A 20,582-nucleotide genomic window follows, 5' to 3' on the forward strand; every position below is an offset into this window, starting at 1 on the left:
GTCAGTATTGCATGCGAGTACATCAAGCTCAATCCTTCCATAGAACCCCTTGCATTACTGAACCCATTAGTAGTGATTCTATCGGCAAATTATTAAATACAAAATGAAAGAGTTAAAAGTCAATGTGCAGGGAGTGATGTTTTGGTTTTGATATGATCCCATCACTTTAGATCGAAAATTGGAATAATTAAAACAATAGCAGTTTCCAGTGAGCTAATGGAATTTCTCAGGCATACTCTAAGAGCTTATTGGAATGAAATGAATTACATTGACTTCAACAGTTCTAGCATTGACATCTCTACCTACAAGGAAGAGTGAGGAGCCAATGAAGCATATTGGATGCAATTTTAGTATGGGTTTTGACCAACATAATTGCCAGGGGGATTGTAATTGCAGGTCATGAAGGTATCACCGTCGTTGCAAATGACCCTAGCGCAGCCCACCGTTCGAGAATTCTTCCACACAATTTGAGTGTAGTGCCCGCATTCCTGAAACCCATTGCACGAATGAGTATGATAGTTGAAGTAACGGTCCTCCCCGATCCACGCAGCCACTGCATCCTTGGGTTGCCAACCACTTCCACTTCCCCAGAAAATATTTTCGCCAAATGGCCCATTCGAGTGTTTCAGAGCGCAGTCTCCTCGTCTCTTACTGGCATATGCCTGGGCATAGCTGGCCACATTGGCATCCCACACAAGGGGAGGATCCCCAACCTGGGCTCTTGCCTGGTTTTGGGGTACAAGGAATTGGGACACTAAATCCTCATTGTCACCTCTTGCACTTACAGTAGAAGCTAGTGAACCCAGACATAACAACAGAATAACCAACAAAAGGATCAAGTACAGCGATCGGATATGATATACTATCAGGTTCTTCATAGTCCTCCTTCCCACTTTAACTTTCTAAGCTCTCTAATGGCCTTATCACTACTATGAGAGAAGGTTGATGCAGTTGGGCATAGCAGGTCCGCTGATTTATAGGATGAGAGGTGAAGAAGAATGGGTGTGATTGGAGTGATTGCAGGAGGAGCCATGTGGAAGTACTGTTCTTCTGAATGCGATTGAAGGTTTTGGTCGCAAAAACATATTGACTTTGGAGCAACATGGAGGGCCTACTTTTGAATAACTTGAAAAGTTTATCAGTTGAGAAAACTAACTGTATTTACAATCGTGAGCTAAGGGGGCTTTATCAGTTAAGAAAACTAAATGTAATTAGAGTATAGGATGAGAGGTGAAGAAGAATGAGTGTGATTGGAGTGATTGCAGGAGGAGCCGAAGAATGAGTGTGATTGGAGTGATTGCAGGAGGAGCCATGTGGAAGTACTGTTCTTCTGAATGCGATTGAAGGTTTTGATCGCAAAAACATATTGACTTTGGAGCAACATGGAGGGCCTACTTTTGAATAACTTGAAAAGTTTATCAGTTGAGAAAACTAACTGTATTTACAATCGTGAGCTAAGGGGGCTTTATCAGTTAAGAAAACTAAATGTAATTAGAGTTTGTGAGTTAAATGGGTTTGATTGTAGGTATATATTTTAATTTTATTTTGGCAAATTTCAAAGATAGAAGTGAAGACAACTATTTGATTTACTTAATCATTCATCAAATTTCTGAAATATTTTAAAAATCTATAATGTAGTGAAATTCAGCTCACCAATGCAGTTGTGAAATCTCTATACTTAAAATGTACTAATTGTAATTACAATTGTGACCTAAAAGAGTTTATCAATTAAACAAATTAAATATAATTATAGTTCGATTGTGGTGTATATTCTGGATTTTTTGGAAATCTTATCGATGGAAGCTAATGCAACCATTTGACTTAGATATTTATTTATATATAAAAATTTTAACATATTTCAAAAATCTACAATCTAATTATATTCAACTCACAAATACAACTCACAAATACAGTTTTCAAAGCTCTACCCTTGAATACATTAACTAATGTAATTGTCAAAGCTCTACCCTTGAATACACTAACTGTAATTATAGTGGTGAACTAAGGGGGTTTATCACTGAAGAAAACTAAATGTAATTATAGTTGTGAGTTCAGTAGGTTTGATTGTGGCCGTATATTTTGAAAGTTTTATCCTTAAAAATATCCTTAAATACATTTCACTAAGGTGAGATAAATGGGTTCGATATAGAAAAATATTTACTGTTAGGTGAATATGGTGAATATGTATCGTTTAAATATAATTATTATTGTGGGTTAAATAAATTTTTAAAATTTTGATATTTGGAATGGATTTACAAATAAAATATATATGTTCTACAATTAACTTATGGAATGCTATTGGAACAGAACTTTATCGATAACTGGATATGTAACTGCGTAAAGTAATATCATTTAGTTTAATTTGTTTCAATCTCACTCTGATAAAATTAATCAAATAGTGGATAACATGTCTGAGTCCAAACAGATAATGCCAAAATTGAATTAAATTACAAAAACCGGGACTGCTGACATTTCAAACCAGTTTCTACTACATCCGGCATCTTCGCACGCAAAATTTTCGGTTCTTTCACGTGCAGTTAGTGTACAAAAGTTGAACAAAAAATTTATGCAATGATTTCGCTTGTATTTAAATGTAAATGCGGCCTAATAGATTGAGGATTTTCCGCCGCCACAAGGGTAAGTCTCACGCATTATTATCCGGGCTGCAATCATTTGTTAATTGCGAAGACGAGATCATTCAAAGAACCTCAGGATCCGGTGGCGTGATTGATGACCACAGAAGTGGCACATCAGCGATTCGATTTTGATTTATACACGAAGTACATCGACAGCCCCAGACTTTCTCTTGCAGAAGTACCTAATTTTAGCCGTAGTCTAACTTGCCACAATTTTACTGGAAAATAGGGTAATTTATGCATGAATTTGAGAAAATTGGGCGGAATTTTTTGGAAATTCAACTTTCAATATTTTGGATTATCTAAATTTTATCGATTATTAATAATATTAATTTTTTTTTTACTATTAAAAAAATCTGATTCAAACACTTTTAAAATTAATTTCTTTAAAAATAATTTCACCAACCTCAACACCATTATTTCATTCTAATAACTCAATCCATATAAAACTGAAAAGCAGGCTACCATGCACATCTCAACCAACTTCGCATAAACTGAAAAGCAGGTGACCATGTACATCTCAACCAACTTTGCATACAAATTATAAAGCAAAAAATAAAAACATATGCGCCAAATTCAAGAGATAAATGAATTCCTGTGGTGTTCTAATTTAAAATATGTTAGGTTACACATGGCAATTATTTTTGCAAAATAAAGTTGTTTTTAACGAGGATAGATTTATATCAACCATAGTTATTATTATAGTTGATATCAATAAATTTTAATATTAAATTTATATAATTTGATAGATATCAACTATAATAATAACTATGGTTGATATAAATCTATCCTCGTTAAAAACAACTTTATTTTGCAAAAATAATTGTCATGTGTAGCCTAACATATTTTAAATTAGAACACCACAGGAATTCATTTATCTCTCGAATTTATCAATTTTAATATAAAATTTAATATTAAAATATATTATATAAACTTTTATATATAAATTTATTATATAAGATTTGATATTAAAAATTAATGTAAAACTTTATTACATAAATTATATTATTAAAATTTTATTATATAAAACTATATATATATATAAAAAGAGTAGATAAATTAAATTAATGAGCGCTCATATATGGTCAAAAATTGAGAAAATTATAGATTGTTTATAATGTCATCTATGGTAGCAATATTTTAAGGTTGTTCATCCAAATTCCATTTTTTTTTGCCAAAATTACAAAATTCCACCTATCTACTTGATTACTGCTATATACCCTACAATATTGTTTCAACAACAAAATACATTTATGTTTCAACATCAAAAAACAAAAACACAGGGGACTGACTAATCCTCCATTGCACTGGATAATTGAGATCAATTCCAGTAGTGTCATCATCAGACCAAGCATTCTTTTCTTCCAGCTTGAGTTGGAGTTCTTCAATTTGCATTCTCAAAGCATCCACTTCATCCTCTAATTGATGAATCTTCAGATTCTTTTCTATCTGCCTCTCCTGCATTTCGTATGCCTCCTTCTGTTGTTGATGGAGACACCTTTTCATCACCACCAACCCCTCCTTGAATTCAACATGTTCCTTGACACAACTACCACAATCAGAAGCTGGGAATTCCGTCTGTGGAGAGCACCTCTCCCGATCCTTCACCGAGCGCCCCGACATTCTACTAGAACGAGGGTGACAATGGCCCCAGGAACCCGAAACCGAGACAACCTCGTGAGAGTGACTCAATGCATCGACATGTTAACAACCGGGATTACTCTAACCAAATTACCCGAACAAAAAGGATAATCCCCAAGCCTCTCAATTTCCCAGTGAAGACCATAGTGATGAACACAGAGCCCAATGAAGATAGAGCCTCTCAATTTCCCAAAATGATAAACGCAAATAGGATAAATCCAGAGCCTCTCAATTTCCCTGCGAAGACCACAACTAGTATAAACCTAGAGCCCAACAAAGACCACACAGAGAGGAAAAACAAAGAGCTTCTCAAATGCCTCACTCTTATCAAATGTTCTGAAGCCCCCCTCTGCAAACACTAGCTTAAACACCCAAGTGTTTCTACCCTCTGATCCCATAGTCGTGACAAACCCCTGGATCCCTAGTATTATAGACCCTGCCATAGGCTCCCAGAGCTTATTACCTCTAGGATAGAGACAAACCCACTCTTATGGAAGAAGTTCAAACCGTTATTCCTCCTTAAATAGAAATTCCTAAGCCTTAGCCAAATGCAGAAATGATGGAATATGCACTTACCTCTTGCACCCCAATGATCCTCCATTATGATCCTGAGTACTGAAACGACTTGCAGCTTGTCCAAATTCATCGTCCCCCGCGCGAACAGTTTGCACCAGCCTGGATGGATTAAATGCCAATCTCGTTCTAAGTGAATTCACTTGTTATCACCTTGAATGCAACTGCTACGGAGCCTGATCCAAGAATTGAGTACCAGATCTCCCACACTTGAGCACAAGCCGACTCCAAGTGTTACCATCTTCTGAGGAAAACGAGCACACGACGATGGATAAAGCACATCATGCTGAGGAGAGCCTCCACGGGGCAGGGAGGAGGGGCGTGAGATGAGAGGGAAGATGTGACAGGGGAGGGGAGGGAAGGCGGGGGGTTGAAGAGGAATGAGCAACCAAGGTGGCCGAGGTGACGAGGAGAGGCGGGTGATGTGGCGGAGGAGGTGGAAGAGGGGAGGGAGGGTGAAGAAATACGAGAGGAGGTAGAGGGAGGTGCCAAGGGGGAGCCAAAAGGGAGAAATGTGGGGTATGAAGGGAGATAAAAACCACTTGAACTCCCTCATTTCCAACTAATTATTTCCATTTTTAAAGTAGGAATAAAAAATAACTCTGAAGAATTGGATTTTCATATAAGCAATTAGGGGATAGGAAAATGACCCACTACCCTGTTCACTTCACTGCTTTCTTCTTTCATCTTGCATGCCAAGTTGGCTTGCTTGTCAGCTTCCTTATTTTTCCCTCTTAGGATGTGGAAAAACTTTAATTGTCCAAAGTGAGGAAGCATTCCTTGGACTCTCCTGAGGATTTGATTCAACTTATTGTTTTGAGCAGTCGAGTTGTGGTTCATATGCTTTATGATCAGAAGGGAGTCCCCTATTATATTCATATCCATGATTCCTTTTTTCTAAGCCAAGGTGAGACCAAGAGACAAGCCATAAGCCTCGACTTGATTGTTTGTCTTCTCTCCCAACCCCTAGGCATATCTATCTTCTATGATTCCTTCAGGATTAATGAGAATCCCTCCCCCTCTGCCACCCCATAATTTCTTTTTGAAGCTCCATCATCAACTTTTTCCAATTTTGTATCCAATCCACAAGCTGCTCAGGAGATATTCTAAGGATCCAGGGGGGCAAAGGTGGGGGGGGATATTTTGAGGAGGGCAAGGAGTCTTGGGGGCATACCCAAGGAGAGATCCATGCGAATTCTTCATGATCCAAAGAGAGTTCCATAATTAGTGTGTGAAATTCCATACAAGATAGGAAGGCCTGGGTTCGGGTGATTCCGCAAGGTTATACTAGTCGGGGGGTAGGGGAAGGGATAACCTCGCGGTTCTTCCTCCTTCTGAAAGGTATTTAAGAGCTGTGATTCTAGTTGTTGAGCAAGTCTCTCTAAAGATTGTTTCATTACTTGATAACCATATATGACAACAAACATACTTGGGAAGAGTGATCCATAGCTCCTTGAAGATGCTTTTGGCCTAAAGGGAGCCCACATAAAATATGGGCCAAGAGTTGAAGAACTGAAGGAGATCATCAGGCCATCTTGTTCTGAGGAAAAGCGGACCAAGGGCCACTGACCAAACTTCTTTTGAAAACTGACAATGGAGGAAGAGATGAGGGATGCTTTCCTCAAAATTTTTGCATAGGGGACATCTGGAGGGTCCACTAAAACCTCTTTTCTATAGGTTATCTGCCGTGAGAAATTTTTTATGAGCTAACAACTAGCATAAGAAGTTCACCTTGGGGATACCATTCGTTTTCCAAATTTTGTTCCATATTGAGGACTTTGGGAGGATTTGGGAATTGAAAAGCATATGAGGGTATCCTTCTTTGACCATGAAAATGGAGTTCATTCATCCCCCTGTCCACCATTGTTTGCTCAATGGGGGCGCATCCACTTAGCTTTTTAATTAGAATTTCTCTTGATGGGAGCATATTTTTTGGGATATTTTCCAATTTCCACCCCTTCCATAGTCCCTGCTAATTCCAATATGATATTTGATCCAAATGGATCACCCCAGTCTGCATCATATGATTCCTAAGAGGGATGAGAGAGGAATTTGAACCTAGAGGAAGAAGACCCAAGATAGAGTCTGACCAAATATTAGTTGAGGCTCCGTTACCCAAAATTTTACTTAAATTATTCAATATGATGTCCAAGGATGTTCTCATGAGTTTCCAGACTGGAGAACCTTGAGTCGCCTCCATTCACACCTCTCTGTTGTTATGCTAATTTATATATTTTGCTCTCAATACTTGCACCCACCAAAGATCAGGCTTCGTGGTCATGGCTCCGTAGAGCTTGGCCCCCATTACCATATTGACAAAAGCAGGGTCTCTTATTCCTAGTCCTCCATGCTGTTTTGGCACTCTGATAGTTTTCTAATTTACCAAATGGAATTTCTTGTTTTTTGTCTTTCCTCCCTCCCAAAGAATTTTTCTAATATAAATCCCAAGTTGATGTAGAACATACTTAGGAGCTTGGAGAGCAGAGAATTGATACAGTGGGATAGTTGATAGCACTGATTTCACAAGAATTGTCCTCCCTGCATTATTAAGCCAGATTCCTCCCCAATTCACAATTTTGGATTTAATTTTTTCCAGGAATTTTTTCCAAGCATAGGGAGAATCTCTTTTTAGGAATATAGGGACTCCTAAGTAGTTAAAGTCTTTCCAATCCCTAACAGTTCTGAAGCCCAAGATTTCTTCTATTTTTTTTTCTTTCTGAGGGGATATATTCCAGTTGTAAATATGGCTTTTGCTGTCATTTATGGCTCCTCCCGAGGCACTGAGGAACCAGTTAAGATTCCATTTGAATCATCTTGCGATCACAGTAGAGGCCCCTCCAAGAAAAATTGTATCATTTGCAAATTGTCCATGGTTAATACTTCTAATTCCTTCTTTATATCTGATCCCAGGGAGGAGGTGCGAGTCCCGATCTTTCTCCAATCTTCTACTCAGCGTGTCTGCCATCATTATATAGAGAAAAGGGGAGAGAGGGAAGCCTTGGCGCAACCCCCTGGAGGCTTTAAAGAAGCCAACCACTCTGCCATTAACCAAAGGAGCGATCCAAGGAGAAGAAATACAAAGGGAAGTCCACCTTATAAAGGTTTCATCGAACCCCATTTTTTTAAAAACTTTCAACAAAAAACTATGCCTGACTCTGTCAAATGCATTTTCCATATCCAATTTTATTATCATTCCTTGATCTCCTCTTCTCCAGCTCGAGTCAATTGCCTCCTGGAGCAGAATTATATTATCAAAAATTTTCCTCCTCGAAACAAATCCCCCTTGGTTGGCCGAGATCAAAAGGGGCATAAGAGGTTTGAGTCTAGAGGCAAGCAAATTCGAGAAGATATTATAAGAGACATTGCATAGAGAGATAGGACGAAATCTAGAGAAGGAGGAGGGATTTGACTCCTTAGGGATAAGCGCTAAGAAGGAAGAGGGAGTTGACTCCTTAGGGATAAGCGCTAAGAAGGAGGTGTTAATTCCCCTGCCCATTATAAAACTCTTGAAGGAGTATCCAACCATTCTACAAAGGTCTTTCTTTATCACCTCCCAGAACTTTTGATAGAAGTAGACCAAGAACCCATCCAAACTAGGGGCCTTGTCTGGGGAGAAGGAGAAAACAACAAACTTTATCTAATCTAGAAATGGTGTGGATATCAAAGACATGTTCATTTTCAATGAAACCATTGGGGGGACACACTCCAGGAGGAAATCCTCACTCTCAATATCTATCAGAGGGTCTCCATGGTAAAGACTCGTGAAGTGATCCACTGTCGCTTTCTTTATTTCTTCAAAATTATTTATAGTCTTCCCCTCATAATTGATCTGAGAAATATTGTTTTTGATCTCCCTGAACTTTGCTTGCTTATGGAAGAACTTAGTGTTTCTATCACTAACCAAGAGCAAATTGTTTCTCGATTTTAATCTCTAGTACTCTTCTTCTCTTCTGAGGTTAGCGTGAAGGGCCTTGAAGGTTTCAACTTCTTTTTGGAAGTCTGATATGTTTACCTGAGTATTCTCCATTTTCCCCTGCAATGAGGCTAAGTTTTCCTCCATTTCCCTTATGTCATATTGCCTTCCAGGCTTATTTTCTTTGAGCCATTTTTTAATATCTCCTTTTAAACTTTTGAAAATTGTTTCCTAGATGGTAATTAGGTTGCCCTTGACCCAATACGACCAAGAGAGGGAGACCAAATCGAGGAACCTAGGAGAATCTATCCAGAAAGGGGAGACCTAGAAGGGGATGGGACCGGGGTTGAGGGACAGGGAGAGAATAAGGCTAATTGGACGATGATCCAAGCCACACAACATAAGAGTAAAGGATTTTAGGAAAAGGGTTAAGATAAGGAGACTATCATAGGCTAAAAAATGGTCAAGCCTAGCAACGATATGGCCTAGGCCTATTCATTTATTATTCCAAGTGTAGAGAAATTTCAAAGGCTTAACATCAAATAGGTTTAGGTTAAGAATAAGGTCTTCCATATTCTCCTAGAAGGAATCTCTGACTGTTGAGCCTCCCCTTTTCTCATTATTACCCATTGTGGTATTAAAATCCCCTCCAAAAATGTAGTTTCGACCAAACTCAGAACTTTTTAGCTCAATCAATGATTTCCAACATTCCCGCTTCTCTCGAAAATGAACATGCATATAAACATTGATCACAATGAAGTTTTGCTGCATTTCTAAAATTCTAAATGTAGTTGCAATCCAATGGGTGGTTTTTATCATACTTACCAGTTGTAATTTTGCAGGATTCCACAATGTGTAAAGGCTCCTCTCGAGCTTGCTGCTACCAGGTTGTTGTGACCCCAAATTTTTGGGTGTAGTGAGTGAAGGTCTAACTCACCCAAATTCGTCTCTTGAAGGAGAGTGACTACTGGTATTTCCTTTTAAATTAGAGATTTCACTTCCAATATTCTTTTACCAGATCCTAGTCCCCTACAATTCCAAGAGATTATATTCATAATTTACTTCTTTGTGGAAGCCGCCCCCTTCACATGGCCCATTATACTTCCTTTCTTACCTTCATTCCCCAAACCCACAAGATGGCGAGGTATTGTGTGTTGGAAAACCAACTCTTTATCTCCGTTTTTTCCCGCCTTATTTCTTTGTTTGATTTCCTTCCTAATCTTCTGACCTTTCTATCCATTTCCTTAGCTCTTGCGCCTTTTGATTTCTCATCTGCTGAGCTCGTTGTTCTTGTTGTTCCTGGTGCTTCCTTAGAGGATAGGAAACCTTCGTCTTCCTCTTCTTCATCCGAAGAGCCTTCTATGCTACTAGAATTTTCTGGACTCGAGGTTATTTATTTTTGTTTTTTTGAGGTCGAGGAGAGAATGGTGGCCTCAGGGATGTTAAGCCCCAAAATTCTTTGGGGGGAGGGAAGAGCATCCATCCTCTTGGACTAAAGCTAGAACAACATACCTATTTTCTTCTTCTTGGCCTTCCCCACCTTCCAATGGAGCGCCCGAAGGAGGGGTAGGTGCACTATTACTTGGACCAACATTCTTGGGGGCGGACTTAGGATTTGTTGTTGGCCCATTATTCTGCTTTGAGTTCCCCTTTTTTATTTTTACTTGCTGCCAATGCTCATTTGTTTCTCCTGGTTGATTTTTCGTAATGTCCTGATGTTTTGGGTAACTTTTTGCAAAGTGCCTGTATTCATGGCATAATTTACATTTGAATGGGAGTTGATCATAGTCCACTTCCTGCACATGAGTCCAACTATCCATACATAGATTTATTGCTATTGGGAGACCTTTTTCTAGGTCTACTTCCACACAAATCCTTGCACAGGAGAATAGACCATCCTTTGGCTCAGAACAGTCTATATACTTTCCAAGGGAGTTTCCAATCAATTTAAATGTTGCATCGTTCCAACAGTGAAGAGGAAGGTAAGGAAACTTCACCCAGATAGGGATCGAAGAGGGAACATCACATTCTGGGTTAAATCTTGGACTCCATCTATCTAAATACAACCCCTGAGCTCCCATGAAGTATGGGCCACTCCTGAACACTAAATATCTGTCCAGTCTATTCTCAAAGTAGAAATTGTAGAAGCCCTTACCACAGAAAGAGGATATAAGACTGTGTGCTTTGTAGAAAGAAGATAGAAATTGTAGAAGACTGTGTCCCTAGATTAGGAAAGAAAAATCAATTGCATGATTATTTTACAAGAGAAGGTAGTAAGAGAGGACACAAAGAGAATAATTTCAAAGGTAGTGTAATAGGAATAATCAATATGAGAGTATGACCTTCATCATGTTTGATGTGGTGAGAATGATCACGAAGAAAATACATGCATAATCCCATGGGATAAGATAAAATACAAGTAGAAATGAAGAAGAAGACAAAGGTAAAGCACCTAAATATGCTCACTTGGTTGTTGTTCATTGTAATATTTGCATAAATGAATATTTGTTCAAAGCTTCATTTGATTCTTGGAGAGATGTTTTCTTGCTTGAAATTGGTACTACTTAATACATGACATTTTAGAAATATTTCTTTGAAGAATTAAATGACAGTGAAGAAGGTGTAGTGTGCTTTTTAGATATATCTAGTCTTAAACTTGTAGAAATTAGCACCATCAAGCTTAAATTTCTCAAATTCCTAGATTTTCTTTTGAATGGTGTCTTTATCTTCCTAAGTTACTAACTCATTATCTCTTGTACATATTCGATAATAAGAACATTCCATTCACATGTTTGATGGAACAATTTAAATAAGGAGGTATTTTGACAACAAAGTTGTCATGGCGTGATGGGAGGATGACAAAGTGTTTAAGTTGAAAAGGGCATTCACATAGGCATAAAATTCTATACATCTTTCTCACTATTATGAAGGTACATCGTCTTCCAGTCTTTTATTTCATGCTATATTTGGACACATCAACAATGATAGTATTCTTATGTTGAAGAACAATGATATTTTTGGTTTGCTTACCATTCCAAGGAACCTGAAACAATGTGAGGCTTATATCATTGGAAGCATAACAAGAAACCTTTTCATGATTACACTTTGAGTGCTTGTCGAAAATTACAAGTGATACATAATATTTTGTGTGCCCTCATGCCTCTTCCAATTGCTTTTGATAATAAAATATTATTACTTTTATTAATTACTACACTAGGATGTGCTGGGTATTTTTCTTAAAATATAAGTCTCAAGCTTTTGAAACATTTAAGAAACTTCATGTATGGATTGAAAATGAAGCACAATATAGTATTATTACTCTTTACATTAATAATGAAGGGGAATATACCCATAATGAGTTTAAAATATATCTTCAACAACAACCAATCAAACATCAAACCATTGTTCCATATAATCCTCATAAGAATGGTGTAGTAGAAACAATGAATTGGACACTCTTGAGTATAGTACATTGAATACTATTTTTCAAGAATGAAGTTGATGTCTTGGGCCGATGAAACTTTCTATATGCAATATATGTGAAAAATAAGAGTCCATCTCCTGCCCTTGGGAACAAGACTCATGAAATTTGGTATGACAATATTCCTTCAATGAGGCATATTAGGGTTTTGGTTTGACTTATTGTTTATCAATCAATTTCTAAGGAGAAAATAAATATATATATTAAAAAAAAAAAAAAAAAAAAAACTTGGTGCAAGGAGTTGAAAGTGCATCTTCTTGAGGTACTCAAATATGCAACCAATGCATATCATATTTTTGATGAGGTAAATAATAAGTTCATTCCAGATATTTGATTTTTCTTGAATCCACCAAGTACAACGAAACTATTGAGCAACAACTTGATCATCTATATAGATTCACTCATATGAAGACACATAATGAGTTTGATGATGAGATTCTACATATTCAAGGGGTATATTTATCTTGGATTGGTCTTTTGAATCTCCTTTTGAAGTGTCATCCTCCCCCTCATGAAGAATATCTAGCCACTTCATCAGAATAGGGAGTTGAATTGGATGATGTGATTGAGAGGATTAAAAGGTTGAACCTTCATGGGAATACAACACCATCTCAATAAGTGGAGCAACCTAGACCATCTTAGAAAGGTTCACCAAAGTGGCTCATAAAGACACTTGAAAGTGTTCACCTTGATGAGTTTGAAAAGACATGAACTAGAAGTTAAACTAAATAAGATGGAGGTGATGTAGATAATTTAGATTCATGTGATGTTAATGAAATGGATGTTTCATACGATTGTGAATCAAATTTATGTACAAACTTTGAACCTAATTTTTTTAAAGAATCTAGTTCTTATAATGAGTGGAAAGAAGGCATGTAGAAGGACTATGATGCTCTCATCAAGAATGAGACATGGAAGCTAGTGGATTCTCCATTTGGAACCAAACCAATTGGCTACAAGTGATTCTACAAAAACAAGTACAAATTAGATGGCTCACTCAACAATCATAAAGTAAGGCTTGTAGTAAAAGGATTTGCACATAAAGAAGGTATAGACTATGTAGATACTTTTATCCCACAAAAAATGGGCTACCATTCGTGCAATTTTGGCTTTAGCTCCCCCCATAAAAAAATTGGTTACTTAGAATAGGTGGATGATTCATCACATGGATGTGAAGGCAACCTTCTTGAATGAAGACTTGAAAGAAAATGTCTACGTGTTTCAATCAGAAGGATTTGTTGTGAAGGGTCAAGAACAAAAGGTATGCAAGTTTGTCAAGTCTTTGTATAGCCTAAAGCAAGCACCTCATGCATGATATGAAAAGTTAACTAAGTTTATTTTGAAGATCAATTTTAAGCATTTTAATCTTGATGATGCAACATTGTTTGTTAAGAAAGTTGGTAAATTTTCACATATATCTTGCAGTATATGTTTGATCTTTCGATAACATGGAGCAATGAAACATATATTGCATCCATAAAGAAAGAATGAAGAAGGGTTTTGAGATGGCAGACATGGGGATATCCTCACTACTATTTGGGTATATAACTCAGAATCCAAAGCATGTATTCATCTCCCAAAAGAAGTACAATATAGAACTATTGAACAAATTTGGCATGGCTAGTCATAATCCTCTCTCTATTCTAATGGAAGAAAATATAAAGTTAACATCAAAAGAAGGGAATGAATTTAAGGATGCAACTAAATATAGATAGCTCGCAGAGAGTCTTATCTACCTTACTACTATTAGACCAGAGATTTGTTTTGTAGTTCAAATTCTTTTCAGCTTCATGTAAAAATGTTGTGAAGGACATTGCTATGTTGCAAAGAGAGTTCTAGAGTACTTAAAAGGAACTCAAAACTTTGGGATCAAATACTCTAAGGTGGATGCCTTCAAACTAGTTGGACATATAGATTCAAACCTTGAAGGAGATAAGGAGAATGGATTGTCTACTTCAGGATACTTCATGTGTCTTGGATCAACAACTCTATCTTAGAGATCACAGAAATAATTTGTTCCAACATATCCACTACAAAGGTAGAATATGTGGTTGCTACATACATAACAAAGGAGATAGTGTGGCTCAGGAATATATTAGATTATTTGTAGTAGGAACAACTAAATGCTACCCCACTTTGGATTTACAACAATTACGCAATCAACTTGGCCAAGGATCCTATATTCCATGATTGAACCAAGCACATCAACACAAAGTACCATTTGTTTCGACATCACGTAGAGGCCAATACCATTAATATGTTGTTCCACAAGTGACCAAATTATATATGTGTTCACGAAACCACTTAAAAGAGAAACATTTGAAAAATACATAAAAATACTTAGTCTCACAGATAGTTCTTCATATTAAAATGAAGAATATCACATACTTAAGCCTTGGCAGTATGAGATTGTAAATATTTAATGTAAAAAAAAATTATAAATATGAACAACTATCCTCAAAACTATGGTAAATGAAATCATATATATGTTACCAACCATCAAATTATTTAATCATCCAACTTATCAAAATTTAAATTAAATTTATGAAATTATTCTATATTCAATTTATCAAAATTTATATAATAACAAAGCTTTTATTATTATAACAATTTCACAATTATTTTAAAACAACGATAAATCTTATTACAAGTTTTTGTTGCGTAAACCTAAATATATTGAGGGGCCAATATTTGAGAAAGGGTTTCACCCACACCTACCGAAGGACCCATATTTGAGAAAAATTTGCACGCACTACTGCTACTCATGTTAAATATGAATTCTTCCAACCTATGTTTCAAACCAAAGGTTTAGACTTCCCCAGCTGGCCACATTGGCATCCCACACAAGGGGAGGATCCCCAACCTGGGCTCTTGCCTTGTTTTGTGGTACAAGGAATTGGGACACTAAATCCTCATTATCACTGTTTGTCACCGTTTGCACTTACACTAGGATCTAGTGAACGCAGACATAACAACAGATTAACCAACAAAATATCATCAGCAGCGAGTGGACATGATATACTACCTGGTTCTCCATGGTCCTCCTTCCCACTTTAACTCTCTAAGCTCTCTGATGGCCTTATCACTACTATGATAGAAGGTTGATGCAGTTGGGCATGGCAGGTCTGCTGATTTATAGGATGAGAGGTGAAGAAGAATGGGTATGATTGGAGTGATTGGAGGAGCAGCCATGTGGAAATATTGTTCCTCCGAATGCAATTGAAGGTTTTGGTCGCAAGAACATATTGACTTTGGAGCAACCTAGAGGGCCTTCTTCTGAATAACTTGAAAAGTTTATCAGTTGAGAAAACTAAATGTAATTACAGTTGTGAGCTAAGTTGGTTTGATCAGTTGAGAAAACTAAATGCAATTACAGTTGGGCCTGCTTCTGAATAACTTGGAAAGATGATCACTTGAGAAAACTAAATGTAATTACAGTTGTGAGCTAAGTGGGTTTGATCAGTTGAGAAAACTAAATGCAATTACAGTTGTGAGTTAAGTGTGTCACATTTGATTGTGGGTGCAGATTCCAAAACATTCAAGAAATCTTATGGTAGGAGGAAGGCAACTGTTTGATTTCTTTATGTACATTAATTTTTCTAAAATATTCAGTTAAAGTCAACGGTGGCTAAAGCTCTATAGTTAAATGCACTTCTATCACCCGAAAAGTTTATCAGTTGAGAAAGTTAAATATAATCAGTGTTTTGAGATAAATGGGTTTGATATGGAAAAATCTTGAATCATTTGAAAAGTTTATTGAGTGGGAAAATAAAATGTAATTGTTTTTTCAAGTAAAAACAGTTTATTCTGTCTTTTTTAATTTCCAGAATTTATAGTTTTATTAATAGTATTCTATCTCTAATGTAATTTATTTTAAAATAGAAAGGATTCAAATAAATTTGTCAGGTAATCAGTAGAAAAGGGGATTTCGAAGTCCCCGATGGTGCCATCTCTCTCACTCCGCTCTAGAAGATGCTTTCCACCTTTTTATTGAATGTTATTTTGCGAAGGCCATTTGGGTTCACGTGGCAGATTTGTGAAATATCTGGTTTGTCAGGGATTGGTCCTCCATTTTCGACTGCTTAATGTATTGGCCTTCTTGTCAGGCTTGGAATTTCAAATCTCCTCTGCCGTCAAATGAAAATTTGATGACGTTTTTGCATTTTTCATGCCTTTCATTTTACGTTCTAGGAAAATTTGTGAGTGTCGACCTCCCTTTACCTGGAAAGTCTCTTTCAACTACTCTTGCATCTCAACTTTCATTAATCTCCCTCTAAGAGTGCCTTGTTTTTTCCTAAGTTAACATATGTGTTTCGATACCTTGCTCTGATCTAAATAAAATAATCACAAAATTCTTCATGCTTGATATACTATATTAAAAGTGGTACAAATACAATAGGTTTATACAGGGTTTTTGAATTGTTGTGAGATCCAAGTTATTCCATACTTAGGAAGATAAGTTGAGAGAATATCTCAACTATCTCTAACAAACACAATTAAAATTTAATCCTCTAGTAATAACATTAATGTAAGTTAGAGTTCCCATCAGTTATATTTCAAAAGAATTTTCATGACCTCAAATTAAGACCAATAAAACTCTAATAAACAAAGTTATTTTTCATTAAAGTTCATAGTCCTCATAGTTTCCTAGTCAAAGTTCTTCTTGGCCAAGAAGTCTAACAAATATTTTTTGGTCAATTATGATGAGTGTTCCTATTAGTAAAAGTGATTGTGACAAAGAAGAACTTTGACCAAGCTTATATCTCTATGCCTTCTTTTTGAGTTCTTGTTAATGAGAAGTCATGCTAGTGATACTTGGAAGGAACTTTCCTAGATAATTACTTTGACCAGGGAACTACGATCAATGAACTATGATTGTCTTGTTCCCTAATTGATCTAAGTTGTCGTATTGATGTTGGGTCCTATTGGTTAAAATTCATGTTGATCATAATTCTAAGGAATTTCTTGATTAAGAACCTTAACGAAAAAAAGGATGGAGAATTGTAATAGATAGGAACTTTGATAAAGAAACTACAACCAATAAGAAATTTGATGAATGAAATTTAGTCAACAAAAAATATAACCATAGGAACCATAAGTCACGAAGGAACTTTTAACTAAGGAAAAAGAATAAGAAATTAGTTAATATTCTTATTGAATAGATTTCCCATCCTATTGGTCATTGTTTTAATGTACTTTCTTAGCTAGAAAATTTTAATATGATAGATTGAATTGTGCCCAACAAGGAACCATTAACAACATGAACTCTTGTCAACAAGAACTTTAATGAAGAAGCTATGACCAATAAAACCTCTAACGAAGAAACAATGATTAGTCAAGGTCCTCTTATTCTTTCCTTGGTTCAATCATGTATGTTAGAAATTATCCCTTCGTCCTAGTTCTAGGGAGCATTCCTCACTAGGAACCACACAATTAAACTTTAACCAACAATGTTCCTATTTGTTAAGGATTCAAAAAATTTATAGTTGTTTTTCGCTATCTATACCCTCACTTTTGAATTTCACATCATATGCCACTCACCTCCACTGTGTAAACATGGATCAAGGAATTCAATTTGTACCTTGTATCTTTGTGGTCAAATTCAAATCAAAATTAACTTGTAACGATCTCATCCATCTAACTTGAGAATTGAACCATTACCAACTCAAAATTAAAATCAAATTTTCAACCTCTGATGAATTCGACTAGAAATTTGAACCACTACCATGTGAAATGAGTTGCATCATATCATAGTTATGACATGTAAGTGGTGTTGAATGGCTTCCACGCAAAATAGTGTAACTATGAAATTCTACAACCTTGCATTAAAATGTTTATTACTAGCATAGCTATATGAATTAAATGGCTAGTAAATGGCGATAAACATCAATCCATAACAATCATCAAAACACTTACTTCATGATACATCTCAAGTTGTTAAAATTAAAAGTTAAAAAAAAAACATAAAAACTAATTAAATTACAACTTTATTATTGTTATTATTAATGGTAAAAAAATTAATATATAAATTAAATATATATACATTTAAAAAAAACATGTAACAAATTTTTAACCATGGAGATTCACCCCCACTTTATCATGGATATTCTTAATATGTAAGTAGACATTGTTACAATACCATGGGCCAATACATGACTCATGAATACCGCATGCCCAAAAAACCATAACTTCTTTAACAGTCACTCATTCATATGACATTTTTTTAATTAATGAATTTAATTAAAAAAGTGAAAAAAATTAACTATAGAAATAAATTTCAGTCTTTGATTTATTTATATTACTAAAAATAGTCTAATATTACTAAAATTAAATCCTTACTATACACTTCATAATTATACCTAATTTAACTGAGTTTAACTAACATGATCACCAATAATAAACTCAAATTTCATACAAATAAAAATTAAAACCAATCTAAGATTCAGTTTTTAAATCCCACGCACCTTTAAAAACAATTAAATTTTTCACGGAGAACAATACAAAATGTATGAATTTATGTGAAAATAAGTTCAAATTCTTAATTTAAATGAATATGTCAAAATTTACAAATTATATGAAAAACCTTGAAAAGGGCAAAAGTGCAAAATACCCGGTAAGAGATGGATCTGCCAATAGGAATGTTGATATTCATCATTGTTCTTGCTATCGTCATTGACCTTTATCCCATCAAGTAGATCAGCGCCTTGTAAATATCCCCAAAAGGACACTCAATTTCAATTTAAGTATAATGGTTTGCAACAAACTGCGAATTAGAAACAACATGGACTCCATGAATGGTTTATCCTCGAAAGCAGTAGTTTGAGAGGAGAGGGGGAGTTCATTAAATTTGAAATTAATATTGGAGAGAGATGCGTTCCTCTTGCGACAAAGCATGGAGAATACCTTAGTTTGGTGTACGAGCATGGCAGCAATCTTCTCCATTTTTACAGTTACCGTGAACGCCAACACTTTTGTTGTAATTCCTTCCCCGAAACTGCAAGCAAATGAGTTCACCATTGTTCGCATTTTTCAGGAAAACACACTTTCTTTAGTCTATATTACCAATCTGGCCCACGGGTTACATTCTTTACTGTTTTCTCTTTAGGCTTCAATGGGTTAGTTCCCCTTATCATGTGACATTGTCCAAAGGTAGTCTGCTGCTTTTAGCAGGTAATATTGAGATAAACTGCTTACTGTTTAATTTTCTGTGTTTGTAATCACTGCAGGTTCCCTGACAAAATTTATTGCAAAGCTTTTAATGGCTACAAATGAACTGACAAACTTATTTAGAATTCACGAAATTGACACTGTAAAGGATGTACCCTATTATATATTTTAATGACTTCAATTCTAAACTGGACGTCATTTTGACGAGTTGCTCCTCTACAAGACACGTCAAATCTGACGTGGGAAAATTTTTGGTAACCGTCAAATACGTTTTGAAATGCTAAATACGTCATGTAGGACGTCAAATTCCAGGCCTGCTTCTTGTCATAGGCCTTTTCGTGCTCTTCCCTTATATGTCTTTTGGGGGATTTGGAGATCCCGGAATGCTTTCATCTTTGAGGACCGGGTTCCAGATTATCATTCTGTCAATGTCAAGGTTGTGGGCTATTTCCTTGAGATCGGCCCTTGGTTCCCCAAACCTTCTCGATTCTCAGTCCAACTCCAGGACTTAGGATTTTTTTCCCAATAGGTTATTTTGATGGGGCTTCTACTGATGGGGACTGTGGTTGTGGGGCAGTCATTAAAATTTTCCCCAACAAGACTTACCATTTCTTTTGGAATGGTGGAGTTGGTTCAAGTTGCCGGGCAGAGGTGGTGGCACAATGGGGGTTACTCCAAAGTGCTGTCTGGTTGGATATTGACTCCTTGAAGGTGGTTGGCGATTCATTGTCTGTCATTGAGTGGATGCAGGGGCGGAATGCCCTCTAGGTTCCTCTGCTATTCCATTGGATGGATCATTTCCGTGCTTTGTTCTTCTTTCTGCGACATTTCTTTTCTCCATATCTATCGGGGCAAAATATGGAAGCAGATGTTTTGTCTAAAAGAGGGGTTTCCCTTTTGCTTGACAGAATGTTTTTCGTACTTCTAATTGATGGATCCATCTCACAAGAGGGCTCTTTTGAGTTCTGATTACTAGATGTATGTTCCTCTGTTTTTTCTCTCATAATTTTGGCTTTCTGTAAACTAAATTTTCGAATATTATTAATAGTGTAGCCACTTAGTATTTTATCTATAATATCTTTGTTCTTAGAAGTGTTTTTTGTATGATCTTTTTATCCTCAAATCTGAAATATGTAACTTCTCTATTTAATATATAAAAATAAAATAAAAA

At 36.1% G+C, this 20,582-nt stretch overlaps 1 pseudogene; it reads right to left on the reverse strand.

Annotated features, from left to right (window-relative positions):
• Nucleotides 1-347: 347 nt before the first annotated feature.
• On the reverse strand, nucleotides 348-900 carry LOC149241544 (pathogenesis-related protein PR-1 pseudogene; annotated as a pseudogene).
• Between the last annotated feature and the right edge of the window lie 19,682 nt (nucleotides 901-20,582).

This window comes from Pinus tabuliformis, chromosome 8 (genome assembly GCF_031772625.1).
Source record: "Pinus tabuliformis cultivar Carrire ecotype Pingquan chromosome 8, CPIR1, whole genome shotgun sequence".
NCBI lineage: Eukaryota > Viridiplantae > Streptophyta > Pinopsida > Pinales > Pinaceae > Pinus > Pinus tabuliformis.